This window comes from Ostrea edulis, chromosome 6 (genome assembly GCF_947568905.1).
Source record: "Ostrea edulis chromosome 6, xbOstEdul1.1, whole genome shotgun sequence".
NCBI lineage: Eukaryota > Metazoa > Mollusca > Bivalvia > Ostreida > Ostreidae > Ostrea > Ostrea edulis.
The window spans coordinates 73,475,520-73,484,133 of NC_079169.1; the positions used below are offsets into that span (position 1 = coordinate 73,475,520).

The window sequence follows — 8,614 nt, forward strand, 5'->3', positions numbered from 1 at the left end:
TCGATATATCTAAATGTCGAGTTGAAGGCCACAGCAAGAGTTTTGTTCTTCTCATGTAGAAGCATTTGAATGAACTCTGCTTCATAAGAATATAAAAACAGGTCAGCTAACAAAGGAGCACAATTTATGCCCATGGGAATTCCAACAGACTGGTGGGTTGTTTTTTTTATTGTTTGATTTTTTATTTGACTTTTACATTATATACATATATGTAATTTAACTACACAATAATACCATCAATATTTATATGCAAAAGACATTTTCATAAATATAAAGAAAGAGAGAGAGAAAGAAAGAAAGAACACATAAAACAAAGCGGGGCATGGAACACAATCTTAGGTTTTAAAAAAAAACTTTTTAATACACTAATACAATCATAATTTATCATAAATATTTTGCCAGTATCTCTCAAACTCCCTATACCTGCAGTTTTTCAACAACAAAAGTTTTTCAACTGTAATTCTATCAATGATAATTTTTTTTTGGATGCTTCTATACTTAATTTGCTTATACTTGAGAATTTACTGATATAAATATATTCCTTTATCATCAGAATTATCAAATTTTCCACCTTGTGTATATTCTTATTAGCAAATTTTCCACAAAAAAAAATTGCTAAAACATATCTTTACAACCTTTTTTTATCTTTGAAATATATTGAAATAGTAGAGGGAATAATAGGCAAAAGTGATTTTGTAGTTCTTATATTGTCTTGTATAAGAACTTGTCTTTGTTGGATTGCTTTCTATAGTCCTGCATATTCTACAAAATACAGACTGTTGAAAGACCTCTAAGGACTACGAAGATATTGTCGATGAGGAACTCTAGCATATTTTTTATTTCAACTTCAGAGTACTTGTGCGTGGAATCAGAGTGGTGTTTAACAAAGTAAGTTTTTGGAAGACTGATCACTAGATACGAATATTTCCTTTTCCTATTTTTGTTGAAGGAGCAACTGTCTATGGTGTCAACAAGTCTAGTCTTTAATTTATCGTGAAGAATGATCGTTTAAAGTGTTGAAAAGTTTCCACCTTTCTTGTTTTTTTATTACTTGTGATAAGATCTTCATTTTCGTCAAGAATGCCAATACTTTGTTTTAATTGCTGGATACTTTGATGCTGTATCATATAGTTTTCATATGTTGTATTCTCTTAGCTTCTTCTGTCTCAGTTAAGATGTTCTTGACCCATTGTCTCTTGTTGGTCCTAACAGTTTCTTATCTGTTGTTTTATTTGCGCTTTCAGTCTCTCTGATTTGGTTTGTATTAGTTTCCTATACATGTTGGCCCTTTCATCAATAAGTTTCCGTGATGTATCGCTCATCCATGGCGTCTACTTTGTTTTTCCTGTTCACATTACCTCCTCTGCAGTTCGATGTGTGTCTGTTCTCGATTGTTACACGCTTGTTCGCTCGAATTGACTCCCCTCCTTCATCATCGTTATCCATGATTAAGAGGAATTATACACAAGAGAAATCTGGATGGAAAATGAATATGTACAATAATAATTTGAAAGGTTTCAAAAATACCTCATTTAGTGAATAAAATGCAGTTTAGTAGAAAGTAATCTGGGGGAAAAAACATACCCTTAAACATCCTGCTAGACTCGAACGCATGAAATTTACAGATCAGTAGTCAACATGTAAACCTACTGAACGATTAGATGTAAAAAGAATACACATGTATTGCTGATACAATGTATTTACATTTTTATTCAAGTTCCAAAAGGAAGTCAGCAATTATGACGATGTCGTATTCCTCCTTAAGTTCTCGATCACATTAAAGGATTAATTCAGATAACAAAAGAAAAAAATCTATTAGTCCGGAGCTGAGTCTTTATAAAAATCTCACCCATAATCGTTTTAGAATGTCAGCTTATGCTTGGTAAATGTAATTAATTGTTTTCCAATGCATTGAGTATATGGACATAGGCGTAAGCATTTTTAAATAGACCTCTTTCGATTATGTACAACTTAAATGCCTGTACTGTTTACGCATTTTGAGTTCTATATGACATTTCTTATTTTTGTAATGGTATATATTCAGCCTTGATTACTTTCTGCACAACTCCTTACTTGATATACCTTTATTTTACAATACATTTATTTCTGGCAACAATAAAACATGTCACTGATCCATAAAACATTATAAAAAAGTACATGCAGATTTCTTGTATGGGATATTTTTTTTGTTCCTGCGGCGAGCATAGGTCCACTTGACTGCTTTAGTAAACAGATAATTCACTTTTAAATAATGCTTTTTATATAAAAAATGGATATCATATATATTAAACTACATTATTGAGGGGAAATATACACATAATTATATAAGATTTTAAAAAGTGTTGAAAATGCGAAATAAATATGTCGCATAAGGCGGATTCGAAGCCTGGCAAAACATATTTTTATACACTGCCATCGGCGCATCTTACTGAACTTTTCTAAGGACAAGTAATACAAAATATCCAAAAGCAAATCTTCGGGACATGCCTGTCTTGAAGGAATTCCAAGCCAAAATTCATGTCAAAATCGGAGTATAAATGTTTATAAGCCAACTTTGAAAGTTAATTTCAACATTGTAGATAATAAATCATAAGTTCGAAATGAAAATATGAAAAAGTCATATCTATGTTCGACGGAAAATAACTAAAGAAACTCGACATAACAGTGTGAGTGTTTCCGGAAAATTGTTCTTATTGGTCTTTTCTTTTGCTACCCTGAATCGGTCCTTTGTTGGCAACTTACTCCGTATGATCATGGCCTAGTTCGATCATCAACTATAGTAACTAAAGTTGAACCAAGTAAGTTCGATCATCAACCATAGTAGTTGTTTAATCGACTTTCAAAACTTCATTGCGCATGACTAGCTTGCTTTCGGATCTTCAGTGCGTATATGTCTGGTTACTAAAGTTCAACCGTTCTACATGTTCGTTGTTGTGGCATAAGTTGCATAGTATTTCACCATTATCATTCCTTGATCCATATCCCCGCGCCGTAAACATTCTCACGATATCTGGTGTCTATTCCTATATCTCCTGTGATAATTAGTAGTTCGTGTTCATAAACGCCTTCTATTAAGCTTTGCAGTTGCGTATAAATGTAAAACTTATACGGTACCAATTTTGATGCACCAGATGCGCATTTCGACAAATAAATGTTACCCTATTGTTGTTCGTCACCTGTTTTAATTGGTGCACCGGTCGCGGTAGCTCAATGGTAGAGCGTTCGCTTCAAAACCGGGAGATCGTGAATTCGAACCCAGCTCGTGCCATGGCCGCGTCAAACCGAAGATGTTAACATAGGTAGTGATTGCTCCTTCGCCAAACGCTCGGCATTCAGAAGAGAGAATCACGGGTCTTTCGGATATGACCTTAAAAACGGAGGTCCCGTGTCGTGGAAGGCGTTGGCACGATAAAGAACCCTCACTGTCACGGCCCTAAGCGCTAAGCATGGGTCTAAATTTGTGGTACTTCATCTACAGGTGGTGACGTCTCAATATGAGTGAAAAAATTCTCGACGGGACGTAAAAAACAATCAATCAATTGGTGCATAGATATGAATCGCGGTCATCTTGATATATCTAAAATAGCATCTTGTTTTTATCAGTCTCTCGGATATTGGTGCCCAGTCGATAAGAGCCTTTTCACTTTCAGCATGTTTCGATAGAAGAAAACCGACTCTCCTCTTTGAATGTCATCTTTTCACCCTGACTAGACAAATGTTTCTCCAGATGTTAATTTTACTAGGTTTCACTCCGTTGGACAATGGCTTTGCTACTCTGCTTACGGAATCCATCAACCCACGTTTGGAATCGGAGTTTTCCTTCTCACAAAGGGTTTATTGGTTCTCCTGTCTAACCAGTCTATGCTGCCATCCCTATGGGGTAAGAGACCATGCATTAGTCTTTTTATAGCGCCTATCATTTGCTACAGCGTCGGTCACGTTTTTCCGTGTCCACCCTGTTTCCATCTTCGCTAGCCAATGGTTTTTGGTTCGCTCCGTTCCCGGCACGAAGCGGGCCGAAAAACCTTGGCTATTAAAGATGCCGTGCATCATGTTCACAGAGGAACACCCACATTGACGTGGCTAAGAGTTGCAATTACAGAGTACACTCCCACTTAGGAGGGCAGTGTGACTTGAAGGCATGAGATCGAAAGTAAGGCCAACCATGAAACTAAACTGTAACAAAAGGCAGAGTTTAAAAGTCAAGTGTTACATTTGAAAATTGAAAAACAACCGATCTCTCTAAATTCTATTGATGGAGTTATATTAAACATAAATGTGTTAATACAAAAAAATAGATAAATAGATAAAAGGTTCATATAATCTTATTCGATTAATGTAAATGAAAATATTATGATTACCGGAAATGACGTTATTCATGGCCACCAGGACAAACAAGGGAATGGGCCAAAAAGTGGTCGCGAAAAACGATCGAATACTATGAGTTTTACACGTCGATGAGGATTATATTTATGGTGGATCAGTGGTATAAATATTGAAATTACTGGATCAGAAAGAACTTTGGGGTGGGTGACAATAAAATCAAAATTTTCGAGCTATTTTGAAGCAAAGTTTTTTGGGATAGAAATCCGTTTCTTTCTTAGAGGATGGTATGAAATAGACCCCTACCATTAATGGAGTTTTACGAAGAGGCTTACTCTTACAACCGACGGCTGACTTTTACAATTTAAAGGGGCCAACTTTGGGAGTGGTATTTACAAAATTCAAAGACTTTACGGCGTTTAGTTGTTGTATACATATTGTTTAATGTCCCACTCGAGAATTTCTCACTCGTATGGAGACGTCACGATTGCTGGTGAGGGGCTGCAAAAGTTAGACCTATGTTCGGTGCTTATGGTCTTTGTGCAGGGAGGGATCTTTATCGTGCCACACCTGTTCTGTCACAGGGCCTCGGTTTTCCGTTATCATCCGAAGGACTATCCCATTTAGTCGCCTCTTACGATAACCCGGATCCCCAAGAGTTGCCAAAGAGTTTATAAAATTATAATAATTAAAGACATAGGCCTAACTGTCGGTTTTTTGGTGTTTTACTGAAGCAGTCTGTATATTTATTTCGGTCCAATTTCTGTAGTTGGGGTTGATCCCTTTAAATTGTAAAAGTCAGTCGTCAGTTGTAAAAGTAAGCCTCTTCGTAAAACTCCATTATTATTGCAGACAAAATTACAAGTTCCTGTGTTTGAACGCAGTGCTCGACAAGCATGTGTACGAAAACATGTTTTGCGTCTCACCGTACCTAAGAAAATTGCATATTGATGCATGAGCGCTACATGATTGAATTGTTGCTCTCTTCAAATGAATTGATGATACCAACGATTGAATTGATGCGCGCTATATACAATTCAGTTGAAGAGAGCAATAATTCAATTAATGCGCGCATCAGTTCAATCATTGCGCACAATAATTGAACTGATGATATCTTCAAGTAATTAAAGATATCTTCAATTATTTGAGATTATTTTAATTTGGCGCTCGATATATTTTTGTGCGTAATGGGCAAATTTATGCTATGATCGTACGATTCTGTTTCAAGTTTAAACTTTATCTAATTAAACAAGTTCTATCACTTGTATTAGTGCTACTTGTTGGCTCGAATATTGGCGGGAATGGGTCATTGATGTGGGAGGAAACTGGAGTACCCGCAGGAACCCCATGTGTGCGAGTGGGCTACCACATTACTCTATCACATGCATGCAGCCACTGCTTGTCCAGAGGATCGAACCCAGGTCGCAGTTGTGGGGAGTGAGTACTAAGGTGTGGACATCTTCACTAGCCAAGGGTTTTCGGTCCACTCCGCTTCCCGTCATGCGGAGTGGACCGAAAACCACTGGCTAGCGAAGATGAGTTGTCACAGTACCTCACATGAACATATCAAAATGTTTGTCTTCTCTCAATGGCTTAAATCCGATGTTGTTTCACTTAATCAATGCGTAACCGCCATATTAGATCTCAATGAATAGAACTGATTTTGTAGAAAACCCTTGATTTTTTCTTCTTCTTTCAACATCAACGTAAAGCTAGCCTGGTTCAAATAAAAAATCAAATAATCTTTATTTAAACTTACACAATTACATACTATTTTTTTTCTTAATGCTTTTAAGGTTATTGTCTTGCTTTTGATTAGCATGCTAGTTTTTAAAGTTACTGTATACATCTATGCAGCTTTTATGTTAAATTTGCAGAATAAAGTAATATATATTGACATTGCCTGAGCATTTCTTAGTCCTTCTGTTTTCTGATTATATTTTGTTGGCATGAACGTCTTATCCTTTTTTTGGGAGAACTTATAATTTTTTCCAAAACCCCTTAAAATTTGCGTCATTTTATTGATTTCACCTTAATAAAAATTACAGAAAATAGTAAAAATGGCTTCGCCCTGGACCCACCGGGGGTCTCAAGGCGCCCCCTAGACCCCTGTCGTAAAAGTAAAGTAAAGTATTTAAAGTCGGTAATATATACAATCAACAAGTCAACACAAGCTCTGTAGAGGTTTTTAACTGACTATCACATATATCAAAGACATAGACACATAGCATGCATGTACACATATACACAGACATATCACAGATTAACAAAAAGAATGCAAAAAATTTAAATATTTCATGCAAGAAATATACAGATATGAAAGCGTAAGATTTAGAGGAAGAAATAAAATACCACAAGCAATTTAGCAGATGAAAAAATCAGCAGCAAAAATCAAACTAATTTAAGTAATTTGCCATGTTTGTTGCAAAAAGCAATGTGAAGCTCTGTAGAGCTTTTTTAACCGACTATCACATTTATACTGCTGTATAAACCTGCGCCCCCTAACCGCAATTCCTGGATCCGCCCCTGTTTTGTATAAATCTGTTCACAGGGGTTAAGCCCGTTTTGGGCCCGAACCCTGCGATACCATAAAAAATCCAATACTTATGGCTGCTAAACTGGAAGATGATAACATTTATAATACTGGCATACAGGGAAACTGGCAAGGACAAATAATAAAGTTAAGAAAAAAGCTAAATCTTCCATCATTGGATATTGATAAAAGCACATTTTACAATTACATGAAGAATTACTATATTGATAATATTAACATGAAACTGCAAAATACTGAATTCTCTAAACGTGGAAAATTGCTATTTTACAGTAAAATTAGAAAGAACTATGAATTACAAGACTATTTGAAATTTCCAATTGCGAAAGTAGTACGCTCTAGATTAACAAAACTAAGAATATCTGCCCACCCTTTAGAAATTGAAACTGGTAGATATTCAAAACCATGTATTCCAAAAGAATGTCGTTTTTGTCAGTTTTATAAAACTACTGTTGAAGATGAGTTACATTTTTTATATGACTGCTTCATGCATAAAGATATAAGAAAGAAATATTACCCTTTGAACATCTACAATCCAGACGATGGTATATCAAAGGAAAACCATTGTAAAGTACTATGCAACCCTGTCAATGTAGTTCATGCTAGAAGGTTTTGTGAATTTTTACATGAATGTTTTGAATTGCGCACCAAAAGTAGAGTGCTATAACTACATTTAATTTATGTAATATGCAATACTAAATTGCATACATAGTCTAATATCACAGGTACATATCAAATATATACTTGTATTTACATATATGTAAATGAACTGTTAGAAATTAGTTTATTGTCATTATATATCTCATATTGTGTAACATGATTGTATGCCAACATGCTTGGTGAATCAATAAATAATTGAATTGAATTGAATTAAATATATTTATGGTATCGCAGGGTTCGGGCCCAAAACGGGTGAATCTGTGTCTTAGTTAGACCTATGTGTAGCGACAGTAGATGAGCGTGTATCATAGGATCTAATTTCAATTAGATTGGTTATGTTTACATGTACTAGTTTTAGTGTCTGTAAAATAAGTTATATGTCTCTTATAACATTATGGTATATGTCTTTTATATTATCATAATATCTATGTCTAGTCGGTAAATAGCTCTTTAGAGCTAATTATGTTGTATTGTTTTTACCATGTCCGATCGACTTTAAATAAAGATTATTTGATTGGCAAGTATGTATATGGCATTTGTCCGGGAAACGTTTTTTTTCTACCTACTTACCCATAAGTTGTTCAAAATTGTGGGATGGGTAGCCCTGGAACCAATCATTGAATTTTAAAATTTGTTTTACCGCAGTTTTGACTGTGCAATGTCAATTTGATATCTAGGCCTACACATTTCTGACATGTACATATTTTCCCAAGTGCCAAAGTTTGCCCTTTATTATTCTCAGAGGGTTTTATAAAGATCGATGTTTAAGATGTTGTTTGTGAAAACTATGGAAATTTTGATATTTTCGACGTCTGTCTGCCAGTTTACCCACAAGTGTACATGCCTACTGACCATAGCTCTTTGGGGGAAATATAGGGATGTAACCCCCCCCCCCCCCCCCCCCCGGAGATCTAGTTCTGCAGATGATTCTATGATAAGTCCCCAAAATTGGCCCAGAGTGCAAATTAATGAAAAGAGACAATGGATTAATTTATGAGTTATATCCCGTTGTTCCCATTTTCCGTCTTTATAATTTCCCGCCAATACATCAATTTCTAGATCATGTGATTGGCCACGTGA

At 35.5% G+C, this 8,614-nt stretch overlaps 1 long non-coding RNA gene across 1 annotated transcript; it reads right to left on the minus strand.

Moving 5' to 3' along the window:
• Window positions 1-160: 160 nt before the first annotated feature.
• On the minus strand, window positions 161-2,180 carry LOC130046945 (uncharacterized). The gene is made up of 2 exons (XR_008796015.1): window positions 1,585-2,180; window positions 161-1,475 (listed from the first exon to the last, which is right to left on the minus strand). It is a non-coding gene; the product is annotated as an uncharacterized LOC130046945 (long non-coding RNA).
• Window positions 2,181-8,614: the final 6,434 nt, after the last annotated feature.